Source organism: Psittacula echo (genome assembly GCF_963264785.1).
Source record: "Psittacula echo genome assembly, chromosome: 4".
Classification (NCBI taxonomy): Eukaryota; Metazoa; Chordata; class Aves; order Psittaciformes; family Psittacidae; genus Psittacula; species Psittacula echo.
In genome coordinates, this window is record NC_137738.1 from 73,770,976 (window position 1) to 73,792,845 (window position 21,870).

The window sequence follows — 21,870 nt, forward strand, 5'->3', positions numbered from 1 at the left end:
TTAAAAGCTACTATGACATACTTCATTGAGTGTCAGAGGTTTGTATCAAATATTAAATTCAAGGTTCTCTGTGAGTCTCCTTTTAAAGCAGCACTGAGGCAAGGCACATTTGTTTAGCCTGCATATCCCTAGAACGAAATCAGATATACATTTTTTAAGGCACCTTCATTTACTTATGAGAAGAATATCTATCTGCAATACTTGATACAGAAAATGTTTCGTGCCTGCATAACATATGCACAGAGCATATGTTTTAATTTTAGATCAGTACGATATTTCAAATTTAAACAAATTAGCCCAAGGCATAAAGAACTATCATACTTTTGGGTTTTTTCTGGTTTTTAATACATGCCAGATTGTAGAGAAGCATTACTGATGAAAAGGGCAATCCTATACCTGAGCGTATTTTATTTACTCCTCATTAAGGACACAATAGACCTCTTTTTTTTCATTTAGATTTTCATGTAGTGAAAAAAAATTCATTGGTAATGCTCTTACCTTGTTATTTCTTCGCATGTTTTTGTAATCATTGTTTTAAGGGCTTTTTGCGTTGAAGGCGCCATTCAAGCTTTGTTATTCAGAACTGTTCCTCTTAAAGTTGTCCAGTTTCCATGTTTCGTAACTAGGGAATACGGACATGGCCCTGAACTATTTCAAAGATAGCTGCTAAAGATAACTTAAAAGCAAGTCAGAAGGTTTAAATTCACTGTTCAGGAGTCCACATTTTTAATCCTGTGAAATGGTATCTATTATGTATATTGAACATGTACTCCAGTAAGCCCTCTTTCTCCCACAGAAGGCTTAGCTTAATATGGGATGCTGTTTCTCCAATTATAAACATTCTATGGCAATGCAACCACCGAAGGTGATTGCATCACTTGTTATATAAAATTTCAAACTTAATTCACAAGTCAGAAGTCTCCTGAAAATCCTCTAACTGAAGGGAAATCCAATAGCCAATATTCTTGCATGTTATTAGGTGCTCAGCTTTTGCAAACAATTGTGTAAGTCGTTTGAATAGAAACAATGAACAGACTGCTTAAATGGCCATTGCTAGAAGAACATTTAATATGAGCCCAGATTTAACACTTATATGAAGCAACACCTCTAAACCTCCTTCTAAAATTTCTTTGGGTGTTCCTTCCTCTATCCACAAGGACTCTTTCATCACCAGCAGGGCTGCCTAAAGGGCCCTCATGCCTTAAATCTTCTATTTACCTGACTTGCTCCTATGAACCTTCCTCAGCCTGTCTGAAGTGCAATTATCTGGGATGGCTTGAGCAGAATTAATTGAGGTCTTTGCCAACTTGTCTTTTGTTCTCAGGAATGGCTTATTAGCAGCTCAGATGGGAGGCTGAGGAAGATGGAAAGGTCTGGTGCAAAAAGGTAGGGAAAGGGAGAGAAAGGGAGGTGTGTGTATCGAGGGATCATGCAAAGGGGAATGAGGGTGGGAGAAGCTAGGTAAGGAGTGAAACCTCTGTGGTTGGCTCAGCAGGAACAGGAGGCAGATGTGTCCATGGTGAGATAGCTCAGAAAAGGATCCAAAGCACGAACTTGGTGAAACTTGCTTTCAGGCACTTAAGTTGTTACATTCAGTGCAGCACCAGGTAGTGCTAACATACAGGAGATGATGAGTAGAACATGTATGGCTGTAATCCCACCCTTTGCCTGGTTTCCATCCCTCAAGCAGAGATGCATGCACCCATAGCTTACTCTCTGCAGGCAGACTCCTATACTCCTTTCACTCAAAGAACATCTCTCTTCCTTTATCATCCAAAGAGAAGGCCGTGGGACTCACCTTTTACAATCATCTAACAGTGAGAAAGCTAAACCAAGCACTGGTTCCAGCTGTCTCTCCAGCCTGAGAGAATTGAAACTCCAATCACTCCTTTCAGGAGCTTCCAGCCCTGTGTGGATGAAGAAATATTCGATGTGCCATTTTCTGGAAATCTTCTATTTCCTTATAGCAGCACCTGAGTACCCTGCTGTGTGGTTCATGTTTCTGCAGTGAGTACAGCGGGGTTCTGTAGGGAGCCCAGACGTGTCAGCTTGCCTTCAGTATGTGTTGACAATGCCTGCCAGACAAACCCCCTGTTGCGGACAAACACTGCCTCTTCCCTGGATGATCTTGTAATTGGGCAGACACCAAACTGCTGAGCTTTTGTTTGAAGTAGGGCCACTGATCAAACTGGAGTGTATCTTAGGCATATAAGGAACTGAAAAGCATTAAAGGATTGGAACATTCCCTGGCTTAGACAGAGCAGATTCAGATCCTAAATTCTGTATGAATCTTGGTTTAATTTCACCTTTTTTTTGTCTGTTTGTTTTTGAGTTCTGATCCTAACAGTTTTTCCTGCCATCATATAAAGATGCTGTTATGGAGCAAAGAAGTGGGATTCTGTGTCCAGCTCTCAGACTAATTGACTACCTAATTTGTGTTTCAGAACAAGTGCAAGTCCTCATTTTTTTCTTGAGAGATGCATCAGTGCTGCAAAATAAACTTTTCATATGAGGCTGCCGTAGACCTACTCTTGATTTATGACATTATACTAAAAGCTGAGTCAAGCTAATATTGTTCACTGGATATGAAGAGAACAAATTTTAAGTGCTCTGGGGAAGCACTTTTCCATTTTGAACTTTATATGAAAACCAACAGAGTCTACTGCTACTTTTTCCAGTGGAGATGAGAGGATAATCTACTGCAACTATGGGAGGTCAAAAGCAGCCTGTGTTTTAAACAGTCGTTTCTTAACACGGGAGTTAATCACTTTCTCATGTCTCTTTGTTTCTTGGTTATAGTTAATCTTAAAAAAAAAGAATGCTTTAAAATTTAAATTAACTATAAAATCTATAAAAATATAACATTAAGCATCCCAAACCAGGCACTTGACAATTACATTTATTACTGCACACTGACTGAACAAGATATTGCATTAGATACAGAAGGACAATTGACATCAAACAGGCACTCTACATAAAATGCAACAATATGTATTAGAGAGGAAAGGCATTTGGGGGGCATTTGATTGATGTACTTTTAATTGGACTTTCCTGCCTCATTGGTTTTATTCTCTCAATTTAGCTCAAGCTGCTCAAATACATAAATAGCCAAAGCACCTACTATAATTAACAAAACACACTGTTTGCAAATTACCAGATTTGTCAGACTGTGCATAAACAAATAGTATATTGTGCAAATGCTGTTGAACTACAGAAATATAAACAGGCAAAGGAAGTCTAATATTCACTTAAAAAAACCCCACAAAACCTGATACCCTCCTCATTGAAAGCTATTATTTGAGACACCTGATCTTTTTGGTCCTATATTTCATTAAAAAATTGTAGGATGTTCTGCCAGTGCCATTCAATTTTGAGTGTACTAATTTGAGTGTACTAAGTTATGTCCCTCATGTGATGCTCCCTGGTCATATAAAGAATATGTGAGACCATATTTGTATCACAAAATTTAAGCAAAAAAACTGAAAAGCAAATATATATTGAATGAAGAATGCCTACAGCAAAGAAACCCAACACAAAATGTTGGCTTCTACCGCTGCTTACAACTTTTTAAAGATTCTAGGATTTTTAAGAATCCCATGGTATGCACTATAAATCTAGGATGTAATTCAAAAGAATACTTAAAGTGCACAATTGCTCATAAGACAGATTAAACATTTAACAACTGGGAAAACCATGTAGGTAATTTGGATTTGATACTTACATTCTCAGCAAATGTGAATGACATCTGGCAATAAAGCACATGCATAGAAATTCCATAGTCAGAGTATAAGCTGAGTGAACAGTTTGTTGCATGAATATTTGGAAGGAAAAGAGCAGACTGAAAAATGTGCATCTTCCATGTTTGAGTAGTCAAAACTTTGCACAGGATTTAAAAATCAGTTAGTATAATATTTAATGTCTTTTTAGAGATTTTGCACTTCCAATACTTTTTAGTTACCATACTAAACCCCCCCAAAGAGCTCTTCCTCAGTAAATCCTCTGTAATTTGCATTTTAGACTATATACATTTCTACCCTGGGAGCACCACCTACTGTTGAACATCTACATGTACAGTGTATGGGGGAACTCCTACCAGCTTGATAGTCCTTTCCAAGTTTAGATTAGAATACACAGCTTTTCCTTTAAAACAAACATCGAAAGTTAGAGACAGATTCTGCAAGTCACCTTCATAATATAGGAGCCAAGTAGGAAAGATGTGATCCTTTACTTACTCGTTAGGTAACTATTTGATTCAGGAAGACTCAAATATTGGATTTATTACATATTTACTACTCTCCATCCCTTCTTCACTACACTTTGCCACAGAGAAGTGTCAAATTATTATTTACTTTTTCTTTATAGTGCTTTTCCATTTCACCTCACAAATTCAGTCACATAGGCTTGAGTAATTGTTAAAATGCATACAGTTTCCCTCATTAAGCACTCACAAATCATTTTACAAACATTGTTGTGGTCCTTTCATGTTCTTTACTTCACGGTTACACAAAACTAATAGTAGCTAAGATGTTTCCCATTTTCTCATTGGGAAAGAGGATTTTTTGAGCTGATACTCAATTTGCAATGCTGGTATTTCCTGGGAATGCTTAGGTGACTTGCGGGCTGACTGGGCACTGGGTGGTCATTACTGCCCCAAAGCAAAGGGTTTTGGAACACACATGCTTAGATAAAAAATTAATTATAAAAGGGGAGGAATTTAAATTGAATCTCCCTAGCTACATTGCTGAGGAAAACAGTAGTGATGTGAACTAAATGTCCATTAGGAGGTAATAGCTAGAGTGTGCTCCACCACTGCTGTTTCTACGCTGAATATGTGAAGCTGCTGTCAGTCAGGAAGTTCCTTTGGGAAAACTGCTCTTCCTGCTTTCCAAATTAATTATATTAAATGTGGTGAATTACATTAAGGAACACGAGCATGGAGGAAAGGTTGTAGGAAATTTATTTCCATGCTACCAAAAAGTTTCAATGAGCTGTTTTCATGGAGGTGCACAGTGTCACTGAATTTCCCATACTATTTTCTTCTCCAGCTGGGATAAATATGGCAAAGACTTGGAGCTTTACTTTAAATGCATGCTTTATTTTCAAGAAAAAATCCTCCTTCTCATGAGCTGAAAGGATACAGAATCCTGAATGATTGCCTGTAATATGCTTTCAATACACATATCAGCACTGATGTTCCTCAGATTTGTAGTTATAACCTCTTCAGACTCAGAGTTTTTTAATAGCATTGCATCTGCACACCTAAGATACATGTTCCTCAATGGTCCAACATCCTTTAAGCTGAGCACATGACAACAAATTCATGTTAAATATTTATGAAATATTAAAAAATCTAAATGCTGATTATCTGTTATCGGTGTCTGTTATCTCCACATCCCAGCTATCTATCTTCTTTAGCAAGAAAAAAATAGAAAAGAAAAAATAAAAGCTTTTCTTTAGTATTCCATGTCTTGTGTCCAAGGAAGATGGTATAAGCTAGTTTTACATGTGTGTGCCTCCAAAATTTTCCAAACAGATTCTGAAAGCCTTCTGAAAAACAAATCATTCTGCGTGCTGAGATTTGGGGGTCTTTTCAGTATACATGTTTGGTTTGAATTCAGATTGCCATAGCTATTTCCTATTTCAAATAACCACTTTTATCACTAACCCTTCCAATTAATTTACTCATTGCTTCACCTTGTGGTAGAAGCAGTTCAGTATGGTGAAGAACTCTGATTATATATATATATTTTTAAGTTAGCCATTACTTTTCCAAACTCTGAATGGCGGGAGGCTGGATCTAAAGTCACCATTGAAATGTATGTCACTGTAGCTATCTAACATTTACCAATATCATTGTAGCATAGTCACTACATGAAGGTGAATTAACTCAGCCAAATTAATGAGTAGAATTTCACAGTGTTTATCACTATATGTATATTAAGGTTTGCCATTTCACTGGTCAGTCGTTTCAAGCTACGGATGTCCTAAAGTTACGGCATTAATCTTACATTATGAAGTGTTTTTCTAAAGTTAATGAACATTCAGGAGAAAGGAATGGAATTAAATATTTCAAATATCCTCTCAGTGCATTTGGAACCGTCTGAAATCAGGCTGTTCCTGCTAAAAGTGTTTTAAAAGCATTCTAACGCTAACAGTTTTCTTGACAACCCTGAACAAGCTCTATAAATATTTCCTTGCAAGAAATCTCCAGTTTCTCTACGCATAGGTCCACCCTGCAAGCACAGGCAAGTATTACTACTGTGTTCAATGTAATGATTCAATGGTCATAGAAATCAGAAGTAGTGGAGAGAGTGGATGAAAATCCACCTCCACTGAAGAGAATGTACTGACTTCAGTGAGACAGGATTTCACTCAAAGCGTAAGAAATGTTTTTTAACTATATGGTCTATGCATCTGCAATACCTGAGGAAAAAGCAATATTCTAACCATAGAGCTAATTTGTGTCATCAGAACTATTTAAAGAAAATTGCTGTTTCAGTTAATGACTTGTAACAACTATACCCAGCTGTTAAAACCAAACTCGAAAAGCATCTGTGATGAGAGATCAATCATTTCATGGCACCTAATTGAGATGTAGCCAATTAGAACGATAAACAAGATCACACAGATTTTCACATCGCATCAACAATTCATCTTTCATGATATATAGCTTTGATTATAACCAACATTTGTTTCATTGTCTAAGTGTTCTTTTCTCAGGTTCTCAATTCAAAACTCCTTTAGTGCATTTCTAAAAATGTTCTAATTTACCTGTTTCTGCTGCTGAACTCACTCAAGCCCTTGAAAATAATTTGCAGCGTATTAGCTTCCGTAACCCATTATCTTTGCCCATCATGGGGGATGCTTGTGGTACAAAATACATCAATTTCAATATTGTAAGATCTTTTGGTCTGAAGGATCATAGACAGCTCTAGGGAACACTGACAACCACCGACAACACCATCTGAACAAGTATTGTCATTTTATCTTGACTAGAAAGAAAGCTTCATCAACTTCCATGCCAGACAGTCTGATCAACATTCACACTCAAAAGGGTTAGTGGTCTCTAAGTATCACTAAAATTCTGGTTATCAAGCAGGATTCATTTTATTCATTTTTAGCTCTTTAAAAGGAAGGGTCTTAGTCTAATCCAGTTTCTAGATTTCACCTTCTCACAGTGAAGAGAGACGGGCTCCTCTGGAACGTGTTTCATCCTGTCTGTACCAGAATAGAAGCTTGTGCTGTGTTCCTCCAGAAAGAGTCCAGTGCTGATGAGGCTGCTAAGGGTTAATGAGAATCACCCCACAGAGAGTGAGCAGAAGAAAGCACATTATAGAAAAGCTGTTTCTGCAGAAGCGAAATCAAGAAATCACGAAAGGGCAATTAAGCAGTGCAGCAATGCTGCTCGAGCTTTCCCACCAGCTTGCACCACAGTGCTATGACTGGCCACAGTCAGGCTTCATAGTCATCTCTGCAGCTCCAATTCACCACTACTTTTCAAAGCCACTGCTCAACAGGACAGATTCCCCCATTCTCAAGTGTTGCCCACATTTTTTGCCCCATGGATGTACAATTTCCCTAAGACTGTCCTGAAGTGCATGTTGAACTAACTTGAAAAGCAATCTATGCTGCTGTCTGCCTTAGTCTCTTTGTTAGTTATTGCTTACACACCTTCTGTGATCTTCAAACATCATCAGCATCAGAATTTTGGTGCAAGTCTGGGCCTTGCAGCTGAACCCATTAGCACCTGTGCAAAGCCCCAGGTGATACCCCACTGGTGATACCAAATGTATGACTACATTTGGACACTGTGGGTTAAATAGTTTATCATTCGTTTATTACATATCATGTACGTATCAGTACACTTTAGATGTGTACAATTTCTCAGTCAAAGGGTTGCGACATACCAACTTATGTGGTTGTTTATTTATTCTATTACCTGTATAGATTAAACATGAAAGCTCATTAAAAAAAAAAACAAAACAAAACAACAATATATTAGGATTCAGTCTATTTTCAGTAAAACCCTCTTAGCTGGTATCAATTATATTCCCCTCTGATAATTCTTAAGGAATCAAGTCCTGTATCAGTCATTCCAGTAATTTGACCAGGATTGATATCAGGCTGTCAGAACTGTAATTAGATGGGTCATCCTGTTTGGCTTTAATGTAAAAAACTGGTCACACACTTCTAAACTTGATATAACTAGATTATGTTCATTCTCTTCAATTAAAAAAAAAAATAAATCATTAGCTATGTGATTACTTGCTGTAAATCAGAACTGTTTCAAAGCAATTTCACAAAGCTGTATAGTATTAAAGTATCACGATTACTCAGGTTTACTTGTGGCCCCCAGAAGCATCCAGGAAGGATGTTCTCCATGCTTAGACTGACAAGGACTTGGCTGTAGCTTCACTTCACAGCCTTTGTAAACACAATCATTCGTGGCTGTTTGTGTGGCTGTTAAGGCAACCTCATCAAGTAGAGAGACTTGTCTCCTCAGTCTAATGAGAGTAGGGCCAATCCCCACAGGCACATTTCCAAACTGCAATCCAGCTGCTGCCACAGTTATGCTTGGCTGCTGAGCAGAAATCGGAAGCTATCTCAGACTCCTGGTCTTGAATACACACTGCTTGTAATATTACAAATCATAGAATCATTTGGATTGGAAAAGACCCTTAAGAGCAAGTCGAACCATTAACCTAATACTGTCAAGTCCACCACTAAACCACTAAACTCTAACTGCCACATCTACACGTCTTTTAAATAGGTCTCTGAGCTACTCCTCACAGTACTTGTGCTCTAGACCCTTCTTTGGACCCACTCCAGCACCTCAATGCCTTTCTTGTAGTGAGGGGACCAGAATTAACCACAGTATTCTAGGTGTGGCCTCACCAGTGCTGAATACAGCGGGATGATCACTGCCTTGGCCCTGCTGGCTGTGCTGTTGCTGATACAAGCCAGGATGCCTTTGGCCTTCTTGGCCACCTGGGCACAAGCTGGCTCATGTTCAGTGGCTGTCAATGAGCACCACAGGTCATTTTCCACCAAGCCACTCTTCCCCAAGCCTGTAGTGTTGCATGGGGTTGTTGTGGCCAAAGTGCCGGACCTGGCATTGAGCCTTGTTGAATCTCAACAATATGGTGTGAGATGTATTCTGAAAAACTGTATCTCATACTAGCACTTTGCAAGTGTGGGCATGACTTTCATGTTCCTGCATTGCTACTGTCCTTCTAGGTGTGAACACAAGAAATGGATCACAGCAGTGATTCACCTAGCCCTGTACTGCAGTCACTGACTGCAGCGGTAGGAGAGGCTGTTTAGAGAATGTACAGGAGCCTTGCCACCTTCTAAGTTCATTTCCTCACACATCACCATAAGCCACACTCATTGTATCACAGGGTACATCCCTGCTCATTTTCCTTATTATCTGTTTATCAACCCATTGGCCATGAATTTGCCCATCCCCTTTTGAAGCTGCTGATACAATCTGCCCCCACAGCTCCCTGTGGCAACACTTTACAGAAGTTCACTATCCACTGAGTAAAAATGTACTTTCTTATATGTGTTTTAAAACACTCTATCACTAATTTCAGTGAATTCCCCTAGTTTCAGTATTGCAGGTTTTGGTGAACAACAGTTCAGTTTCACTTCCACCTACATTTTTTTGAATTTCCCTTTGCTTTTTTCTCTCCAGACTGAAGAGTCCTGTATTTTTGCAGTATGTCTAGCCCCTGGAAATGGAAGAACGGAAGGTTTTAAGCCCGTCATCCTCTGTTTCATTCTGTTTCCCACTGCAGAATGGCCATCCTTTCCTCTCATCCAAGTGTGATGGCAATACAGATAGTAAGTACCATGCTACTGGAGGGGAGTGGGAGGCGGGGATTGATAAAGATGTTTGACTTTGCCTATAGTTACGGAACAGCCCTGTTGTTGACAAGGCTCTTGCATGTATCCCAAGTTCTGTACCTAAGCCCTGCAAACAGCTATACCCACAAGACTGCTATTCTCACAGGATTTGTGAAAAAGCAGTTCATTAAACATGTAATGTTGACATATGCATGAGTGAGAGGCTCAGTGCACTCTTTCTCCATCCACACTGAGACTGCCGGGGCTGGAAGTTTCTCATGATGGTGCTGGTGTAAAGCAGTTTCTTCAAGGATGACACTGAATGCTAGTGAGACTCCTCAGCAATAGATCATCTTTTGAAAGTCCATCAGTTGAAGATGGATGTGCCTCTTTGTCTTTACAATTTTTTAAACTGCTAGTGCTTAACACTGTCTAACATGTGCTTGGTAATATGTATTTGGCCAATTTTCTGCTTGCCAGTCTGGAAAATCAACACAGAGTCATTTTTCAGTATCGAGCTTAGTACACAGCTAATGTTAAGGGAAAACACAGGACTGTTAACAAAGACAAAGAGCATGAGCTGACATTATTTCCTTCAAGCTTCATTCAGCAGAATTGCCCCATGGAGCACATTATTCCCAAAAGCACTTTGAAAATGAGTGGGTGAACACCCTCTATCATTCTGTAATACTTGTCAAATACCAACAATGCTGCTGGGAGGGATGTAGAGCACGGAGGGTGTAGCTAGAGGACTGACACTCCTGACCAAAGGACAACACTTACAATTACAAAAATTACAATTCTTAGTAAGCTTTCTGTAAAATAAATGGAGAACAGTTTAAGTGGGTGAAAAGCTGGACAGAGCCTGGCCCAAGTTTACAGCTGAAACATATGCACATGGAAACCGGAGGACAGAGTCCTCTCTAAGCAAAACAGTCTGCCTGTATTTGTCAGTGGATCTGTAGTACGCCATTTACAAAAGCAAGAGTCTTACAAATATTTCCTTAATGGTTTTCTTAATTATTCTAATTAATGAGGGTCTCGTAGGTTGCTTCTTCAGTCATTGATGAACTCAAATGTTGTGTTTCTATTCCTGCCTTGTCTTCAGGAATCCTGTAAGACAAGAAGCCAAATATACAAAACAGTGATGAGGAAGTGGCCAGTGACTGGAACTTGGAGAAAAATAATTAATAAAAGAATTATCATGATTAAAGTGTAGGTACAGTGCTGGAAAAAAACACTTCCCCCAAGGGAAAATGGTTTACTGTCTTACTGCCTGGCATGATTAGTTGTGTCGTGGATTTCTTCCTTTTTTTGCTGATTCTCGTGACAGGAGAACATACATTTGATAGAGCCTTTTCATTCAGTATATACTGAGCGGTAACCTCACATTTTGAAAACAACAGAGAATACTGTATTACTAGTCAATCTAATATCAAATGATGAGCAAACAATTCAGGAATAAACTAAAGTCCCACTGAACCCAAATAGCTGCTTAAGCTGAACCAGCTATGAAAGTATAATTATGTTTGGAAAGTTCGTCTTGCCTTTCTGAATAACTCTAAATATTTATTTCACAAATCTGTTCATATGTTGTTGGGGGTTTTTTAACTTTCCTAAGTCAATTAATGCAATATGACAGGAGGGTGTGCGCAGCATCACAGTGCCGTAACACCGGAGATGCAAGTTCCATGTTTTCTTTGTTAATGCAGCTCTAGAAAGAATATTCCGACATGTTATAGACTACTGGGTCATCATTGCTTTGCCATGAAATCCTAGTTGTCTGAATCAGTTAGGTGACATTGAGGATTTGCAGCTAATTGCAAATCAATACAAAAGTGGAAGATAATAGTGGAAGAAGTAGCTTGTTAGAGGGAGAACTCTGAGTCACAGATTTTCAAATACTGGGCTTCTATTTGTAATTAATCTTTCCCTTCCCAATGTAAAGCAGGTATCTGCTGTGAAATAATACCATCCATTTTTTCTTTAGAAAAAAAAAAATCATGGTGGGAGTCAAAAGAAAGTGGTTAAGAGATGTTAACAAGGTGATTCAATGGGATTTATTCGGAACATGCCAGCAGAATTCTTTTCACTTGAAAAGACAGTGCTCTGAGTCCCTAAAAATCACAGACTTTAACTGTACAATCTGATCCAAACAACAGTGCTATATGCATGAAAAATGCTCCCAAAATCCACACTGCTGACAGGGTTTCATTACACTTATCACCTTAGAGAACCTGCCCACTGAGGTTCATTTATAGTTGATTAGCTTAGGCATGGAAGAGAAACATGATTATATCTGCACTCAGCCCAAAAACATTAGCAACGCTGATGCTGTTAGTTCAAAAAGAAATTATTTGTAAACAAAAGTCTCCATGATCTGATCACTAATGTCAAGAGAACACAAGTAAGCGTAGCTGTAATTTTAGAGCAGGCAACAGCGCTCTACAGCTCACTAGCTGAATTATTTTCCTTTTAATGTCAAACTGAATGTGCTGTTAAAGGATGTTCAACCCAGTAACAGAGCATCGCATTAACTCTTTGCTTAGCAAAGGCTGAGCTTCCCAGGGAAGGAGGATAGCAATAGCCAAGAGCTAGAAATCTATCCCAGTGAACTCTTTCTGTCTGTATCTCTCCACCTCAGTGAGAGCTTTTGAATTTTAATCTCTTGGTCTCCGTTTTACATACTTTCTTTCTGACTGCAGAAATAAGGCAGGAAATGTATCTCTCTCCTCACAATCTGTCTAACAATGGGCTGCATGTGGCCCATTCTGGACCTCAGATATAATACATGGTCTTGGAGACCCACATCAGTTTTCATTTCTCTCTTTTCCTCTCATAATTTCCAGTACGAATATAAAGTGATTCTAGAAGTGAACAGAATAAACCACTTGATTTCTGCAGGAGGACAGGAGGGAACACTCAGCAATCTTTTCTCCTCTTCTCAGGTTTATGTGTACAGCATTGCCAAAGTTGGAGACTTTCTGTGAGGCATCAGCTTCTAGAACTGAACTGAGATGTTGCAGGTGTTCTTTTTTTTTGTAATGTACATTTCTTATATTAGTACAGAGAAGTCTTGAAATCAAGATCTGAATGCATGCAGCGGTCTTAAAGCCATCAAAACAGAGAAGAGAAGGGGGCATCCTGTACGTTCAAATTCAACATGGAGCACACGATGCATGAGGACAGGCTGAGAGATGTGGGTTGCTAAGCCTGAAAAGAAGGCTTAGGGGACTACCAGGGGTTTATAGACAGGATAGGATCAAAGTAGTCAGAAATGAGAGGCAATAAGGACAAAGTGCTACTAAGAAATTCTGGCTGGATATAAGAAGAAACTAAAACAAAGTCACAGAAGAATGGCCAGGCACTGGACCAGGTTGCCCAGAGTGACTGCGGAATTTCAGTCCCTGGAGATACTCTAAATTCAACTTGACAAAAACCCATGCAACCTAATCTAACTTCGAATTTAGGTCTGCTTTTGAGAAGGAGGTTGAACTCAGTTGACCTTCAGAAATGTTTTCCAACCTGAATTATTCTACAGTTCTATTTGTCTCAATTCTCAGTTTGCTAAGCTACCCAAGCCAGACTCTTTTGTCTTCTCTCTTAAAAAAGGAGAACCTTTAAAATCCTTTTTATTGAAATGGGTAGATTATAATTTTTTCCTGTGTTAGTCAAGAATCTATAATGAATGGGGTATAACTCATGTAAATGTCTATAAGAAGTATATTATCCTACTTACAGGTTTATATAAAATAGAAGCTCAGTAGATGGAGACACTTCACACTGAAACGAACACACAGAGTCATGATAAAGGAAGATGTTTTTACTCCATGCAAAGTCAAGGTCAGTCAATCAGTGAAGAGATGGGTACATCTATGCTGGTAAATAAGAGCACTGGGACCAACGCTCAACCCTGAGGCCAGATGACATGGATTTGCAAAGGTCCCCACTACTTAGGGCTAGTCCTCTCTAGAGAAATCAACCATGTCCACACTACAGAGCACTTGCATCAAGTGTTCTCTGTATCCTATGTATTGCCTCCAAGAACCCCGGATGTAATTATTAGCTTGTGTCTTTATTTATTTATTTAATTTTTTTTTAATCACAAAGTCATAGGATAGTTTGGGTTGGAAGGGTTGGAAGAGAACACAAAGCTCATCTAGTTCTGACCCCTTGCCATGGGCAGGGACACTTTCCACTAGACCAAGTTGCCTTACTGTTCCAATGCCTTACTACCCTCACAGTAAAGAACTTCTTGCCTCCCCATATCTAATAGAAATCTTTTTTCAGTTTAAAGCCATTCCCCATTGTCCTGTCACTATATGCCCTTGTAAAAAGTCCCTCTCCATCTTTCTTATACCCTTTAGGTACCGCAAAGCAGCTCTAAGGTCTCCCCAGAGCCTTCTCTTCTCCAGGCTGAACAACCCCAACTCTTTCTGGCTGTCTCCATGGGAGAGGTGTTCCAGACCTCTGATCATCTTTGTGGCCTCCTCTGGACTCACTCCAACAAGTCCACAACCCCTTCTGTTGATGCCAGAGAGCTGAACGCAGTACTCCAAGTGGGGCCTCACAAGAGCGAAGTAGATGAGGCCTCTGGGTTTTTTTGCCTGACCTCCTCTTTGTTGGCATGCATCACTCCTGAGCTTGAAGGAGATGATCCTTTAATATGTACCAGCTTTCTTGAGCCCCTCTTCCCTGCACAGCTTTATCTTATGGTAGTCTACCAAGCAGATCCAGGATTCACTCACTGGTCACGTGGCCAGTAGCAGACCCTCACTATAAAGTCACCTGTCCCTGCCCTCCCTTTAATCCTGACCCATAAGCTCTCAGATGGCTCCTCATCCATCCCCAGGCAGAACTCCATGAATTTCAGCTGATCCCCAACAGGGAGGGCGATACCTCCTCCTCATCTTCCCTGCCTGCCCTTCTTAAAAAGCCTGTATCTTTCCATTCAAACACTCCAGTCATAGGAGCCATGCCACATCCCTGTGACGCCAAGAACTTCCTAGCCCTACTTGCTGGAGTGCCTGGAATTCCTTAGTGCTGTTCTTCAGCTGCTCCCCTGCTGATCTGTGATCCCTCTCCAGGCTCTGGCATCTATTGCTGGCACTGGCATCAAACTGGTAGGAGTGAGATGGATGGAGGTTCCCCTCTCCTGGCAACTTTAGGTTAAAGCCCTCTTCACCAGTTTGGCCATGAATTGCTAAATTGGAATTTTATCAACTGTCCACCTTTTCTATAATAGCCGAAGGAAAAAAAGAGTGTATTCCCATGGTAGCTGCAACAGCTGTTTTGAGAGTTCACATCACAAAGATCAGGAAAAGAATTATGTGTTCCAGTGACAGCCAAAAAACCTGCCTAGCCTGTAGTAAAGTAGTAGATGCTGGTCCTGAATGTCCACAAGCAGTTCGTGTCTGCAGGCATCCTCCCAGATGAATTTCAGACCCAGTGGTGCAGAGCATCCACACTGTCCAAAATGAAACCTCCTCAAGCACAGACTGCTCATGTGCAGAGTGCACAGCAATTGACTTGGGTCTCCACGGGGACAGTGCACAGTAAAACATAGCAATAACTCTGTGTGTGTGTGTGTTTGTGTATGTGGTAGGATGAGGTTTTAGTTCAAAGTGAATTTAAGGACTGTGATGGATGGAGCCCACCACAGTGCAGTTTTAATAGCATGATGGTAAAAGCATTTATCACTTATTCTGGGGCCTGGCAACAGCCCAGAGGAGTTTAAGGGTTTCTTAAGCCTTCTGGGCTGGTGTTGGAAGAATATGAAGGCCCAAGGAACAAAATCTGGCAACTAGAAATCATCTCTGTCTGCAGGGAACAATCCCTGGGACAAATGATCACCGGAACTGCTCCAGAGAGTGGTGGTCCATCCAAAAGAGTTCAGGGACAGCTTTGCATATGGTACTGACACTTCCTGACATGTCCTGGAATCACATTTGCCTCTTTCAGTGTCATTATCACTTACGCACCGCATGGTTCTCCTGTGGTCATCTGATGACAATCTATGCAATAGCAGAGACTCCTGTTCTTTGCTCCTACCTCTATTGCTTTGTACTTGGCATTGTTTAATGCCACTCCATCCTCAAGCTCTTCTTCAATTCCCTTTTATATTCTCTGATTGTTTTATGTCCTTGATATTCAAATACTTTTCTATGCTAATGTTGCCTCTCAATGTTGCATCATCAACAGATTTAATTAGGATACGCACATTTTCCCATGACAACATATACTACATGAAAATATTAAATTAGAGATCAAGACAGACCAAAGCTGCTCCTGAAGGAATTTTGCTACATACTTTCCTCTAGGATTATGACTGTGTTTTCAGCACAACTCCTGTCATCTGTGTTCTAACTACCCTCTTTTCGGTTCTTATATATATCCTCTTCTTCATAAACTGATGATTCTCTGTATGGAACAGAGTGAGTAAGCAACATCCAAATTGATTAAAGCTGTTGTATTTCAAGGGAAAGATAACACAAAGAAAATATTTTTGTCTGAAAAAAAATTGTGTTACCATAAAATCTACTTTTGGTGAACACAAAACAGATTTTGTTCCATTTATCCCAGACATACTGGCAGAAAAGCAAGTAAGCTCAGCTTTACTATGTAAGAGCCTCCTTCTTTTCTGGTTCTCTTTTTGTTTATGCAACTAAATTAAATTTTATTATTGCTTTTATATTATCTAACTTACCTTAATTTTCAGCAATATTTGATTTAGCTGTATACTTTTTGCCCTCCAGGGAACTGTTCAGTCTCTTTTCGTGTTTCAGTGAGGGTGTCTACTTATTTCTAATATTGTTTGGAGGTGGCTAATTGTCCGGTTTATCCTGAACCTTTTCATACCAATTTTGGGAGAAAAATTACATCCTATTTTTTGCAGGTTTGCCTTCAGAAAAATCCAGTTCAAGCATTCCCTTCCCAAAGCACTTCAGTCAGCCTGCTTCACTATATAGTTTTCCCAGCTCATCAAAGTTTGCCCATTTAGAATTGTCACTGTAAGTAGAGATTACTTTTGTTAATCCTTTCATTTCATGACCATTCTTCACCAAACAACAAAGATCTCCTTGGTGAATTCCCTTAGTCTAAAAAATTACAAGCTCTGTTAGTTTTGGCTGTGGTTTATGTGCCCAGATGAATGAGTTTGAACGCAGTTGTTTTACCTGACGCATCTCCCTTGTATTTGTTTGCAGAGAAGATGAATGAAGTGCCCTTGGCTTTCCTGTGCTACCTGCATGTATAAACACTCAAGTGTTTTAAAATATAAGGTCCTGTGGAGGGTATCATGCAAATGTCTATGTCTGAGATAGTCACTGCAGGTTCCTCTTAGAGTCCTTGAAGAGAAGCAGACATTTTAAGGTTGCAAATCAGAAATGAATAATTCTAGTCCTTCCAGAGACTAATTTTGGATAGGGAGGCTAGACAGTTAGCACAGATGTAGGCATCTACACAGCAGATAACTACTATTAAAGGAGATGAATCAAACTACTGGTGTGCTTTAACCAGTTGTTTGTGAAACAAACTACTGCACCCATTTAAGTGCTAACGAGGTTGTGGATTCTCTCTGCTACCTATTAACACTGATGGAAACAGAATACTGGGTGACTGGGGCCTTTGATACAATACAGTTTGGCATGTTCTTAGTGCAGACATTTTTCAAGATAATTACACTACTTAGATTTTCGTTCACTGATAATTAATAGTAGTGAGACTCACTTGCTAGATAATAATTAGTATTATCCCTCAATAGTCTTGTATATACGAAGTACAAAAGCCAATGCTTGCTGAAAATGAAGTGCTAGTCTGAATATCTGCCTTAAATTATATATTAGGTTTTGTACAGGATATAATAGTTTCTGGAGACCCCTACTTTAGGTAGTGCATATAAGCTGGTGTATGTTCAAACAAGGTTATCTACTAAAGATAATTACTCTGTTGTCACACACAGCAAAAATGATGCACTAGTAAACATACATATGTCTAAAACTGTATGGTTCACTTAAATTTGCATGGCTATAAAAAAAAGTACAAAATTGCTTTTTGCACTGAGTCATCCTGATCAGCCTCGCTTTCCTATATTCTCAGTTAAGCAGTTAATAAAAGATCAGAAATTCAACATGAGTTACTCAAGCCAGGAATGGCTTTTCCCCTGTCCATACAAAAATTTACTACTGGAAATATTATTCTAACAGCAAATAATGCAATTAGGTATTTGGTTTTGTTTGGTTATTGAACTGTAGGTCCAACATACCTTTTCTGTATATGTATATCCTGGTTTGTTTCTATATTAATCAGATATGTGAAGTAATAAATTATTTCTAAAGAAATATGTAAATTTTGACTGTAAGGCTAGGAGAGCAGAGCAAAGTGCACTGACTATTATATAATAATGAAATACCTTGACATCTAGACCACTTTATGATACTATTATATCTTCAGGCTGACATATAAAAGAACAATAATACTGATATTAAGCAGTATAAAAGTATCTAGTACTACTGACATTTTGACATAAGAAAGCTTAAGGTGATATACGGGTACTCAGTGCCAAAAGATTACCTGATTTCCACAAGCTCAGCTGAAGAGATAGTCTGGGAAGGTGGAGGTGAATTTCCCCTAAAAGGTGATGTACAGTGATAGAAGGAAAGACTACTACTTCCATTTCAGGAACAGGAATTTCTGCATGAGAAAAGTTGCTCATGGACTGTTGAGCTGTACAGTCATGACATTTTCCAGGTAATCACATTTCATCAGTTTAAGCCCTTCTTGTCCTTCAGCAATATTCATGACAGAATTTAGGTTGTAATATTTGCAGAGAGTACTTATTTTAAAATACTTACTGATTTATTTTTTTTCCCATCAAAACTGTGTCTGGGTTTTTCCACAATATTATAAGCTCTGCTATCCTCTGGAATTCACTTGTGATGGGCAGTTCTACTTATTGATCAGACAGCAAACTTTTAAAACAGTTAGGTAGTAAACAACGGACACCAAGTACTATTTGTGGAAAAACAGACTTTCTTTTTATAAACTGTTGTGGTTTAAGCCCAGACGGCAACTGAGAACCATGCAGCTGCTTGCTCACTCCCCTCACTTTCTTCCTTCCCTGGCTCCCGGAGAGATGGGGAGGAGACTTGAATGAATGTAACTGCCACAGGTTGAGATAAGAACAGTCCAGTAACTAAGGTATAACACAAACCACTGATGCTACCAGCAATAATAATAATGATAAGGGAAATAACAAAGGAAGAGAATACAATCGCTCACCACCCACCGACTGATACCGAGCCCAACCTGAGCAGTGATCTAGCCCTTCTGGGTAACTGCCCCTAGTTTTACATCCTGGGCATGTCGTGCTGTGGTATGGAATACCTCTTTGGCTAGTTTGGGTCAGGTGTCCTGTCTCTGCTTCCTCCCAGGTTCCCCTCCTCCCTGGCAGCGCTTGAGACTCACAAAGTCCTTGGTCAGAGTAAACATGACTTAGCAACAACTAAAAACATCGGTGTTATCAGCGCTGTTCCCAGGCCGAAAGTCAAAAACACAGCACTGCACCAGCTACTAAGAAGGAGAAAAATGACTGCTACTGCTGAACCCAGAACATAAACAGACAGCTACATCAGTGAGGAATAATTTAATTATTATGGTTAGCATTTACAACCCATTACATAAATAAAAGACAGCTGGGGTACAAGCCTAGTTGTACAAGGCAGTTCTTTGGAATTTGAAAGTTCATAAATTTCCCTTTCTGTAGCTTCTGATGTAAAAGTGGCACAAACTTGAATATTACATGGGATGGAGGTAGTCAAAACAGATTAGGTTTTATAACTGGTTATATCAAAAAGAAGACTAGTCTGAATTGCTTGGCATTAACAAACAAAACTCAGAAAGTATTTAACATGCACATGCAGCAATTCTATTACAGACATTACATAGTATTTGCCAGTAAGTGATCTTTGAACATTAGCAGCTAGGGAACTCAACAGTCAGATGCATTAAATTCAGCTGTCAAGTAACATAGTGACTCACAAGAACTTAGAATGAATTTAGGAGGAAAATACCCCAAGTAATTCCAGCTCAGTACATGCATGAGAACGAGCAGATTCCTGCCCTTAGTGGCTATGATCTCAAGAACTAATCTGAAAAACAAGTTCAAGTACTTTACAAAGCTCCTGGTTAAGAACACAGGAGGCTGAGAGGAAGAAAAAAAAGTACCTTTTTTGTAATCTCTTTCTTTCGTTTTCTTGTGGCTTAAGATACAGCAAAAGTGCTCTCAGCACCCTCTCAATTACCTTGAAATTTAACTAAACCAAACTTAGCACAGTCAGTTCATGCTGTACTACCAGGTAGCATTATGCATACTCCCCTATTCCTCTGTCTGCTTGTTACTCCTCCAACCACTCTTCAAAGAGCAACTAACACAAACAGGTGCTAGATGGGGGGAAAAAGGCAGCATCCCAGAGTCTTCATACAGAATATATTCTTGACCCACCTCTTGTTAATTCTGTCACACCAGATCTAGCAACAGCATGTCTGCAGACTGCAACCTAGGCTCTCTTAGATATTGCAAGTAAAGATATCCTAGGACACAGCTGACTCATGCTATTTTAATTTATCTCACTATGCTAGCTCAGAAGAGCTTTACTGAAGCAGACTCATGTGGATTTACCCCTCATGTCTGAGGACAGAAAATAATGGAATTTGTAATTAGAAAAAATGCCAGTTTCATTACTTCTGACCTCCATATTGCAGTTCCAGGTAAAAGAACAACTGCTCCATACTCCTAGATGAAAAACCATTTAGATCAAGGCTCAGCAAAGAGCCTTAGACAAACCTGATATACCTATTTAAAGCCATGATGGAGAAGAGCAATTTATCAACATCAGTAGATCCTGATGAATGCCAAGACACACAAGTCTCCTAAATCAAATAAGGGCTTCGACCAGGTTTTGTCTAATAATTGGTTGCTGAAAGCTGAATGCGAGGTAGGACATAATTAATTGGATTCTCCCTCCTCATAGCACAGCATAGCCCTGGAGTGCAGGCTGTGAAGGTTTAGGATGTCAAGCAAGAACAGGAAATTAACTTGCAGAAGATACAGGAACAGAATTCTCACCTTCTCCAGCAGGTAAGATCATATGGAACTTCATGGTTTTTTGACTGACCTTTCCAAGTCCCCAAACCCGTTTTGAAAGAGAGGAGCACTTCACTCCATCTGCTATCCCCGACTGTCACAGTTAGCCCAAATACTGTGAAATTTCTGTGTATACTTGGCAGATATGAGAAATCTGTATTTGGTTTAGGTACTTAACGACACTTAATTTTACCATAGCAAGGTACTGATCTAGAGATGAAAGAGTTAAGGCATTATTTTGGGCTTGTTAAACAAATGAATGCACTATTTTGGCTTGTGAAACAAATCAAGGCTTGCTCTGCCAGGGAACAAATGTGATTTTGCATGACCATGGATTTATGTAATCTTGGGCAAGTCATTTACACTTGCCTTCTCTTTTCCCTTTTTATTTTTTTATTTTTTTTAATTTTTTTTTTTTTTTTACTGGGAATACCAGTGCTAGTTTGCAATGAACTTATGGAAGTAAATAAATAAATTAAAGTTTATAATAAATTAAAGTTTATGACTGTGCTGTAATAGTGGAACTATGTAAGTGACTTTCAACTAGAACAGTGACACTAATATTCCTCCCACATTTCGTCAAGGTATGGAGCATGTGGATGAACCTGCAGGACCTGTGGCATCCAGCAGGTATCAATCGTAAGTGCAGAGGCAGAGGCATATTTACCTAGCTTTCTGATGTTTCCTTGAGACATAGCTAATATAAGAAAACAAAATGCTAGGGTCTGCACTTGATCTGTTTGGGTTTTGCACTGGAATATAAATATCAATAAAACCACACACATATACATAAAGGAAGAATTCATGGGAATAAGCAAGTTTCCTTTCCTTTAGATCAGTTTCTCCTGTGCAGGAGGAAATGGGATCCTGAGAAACTC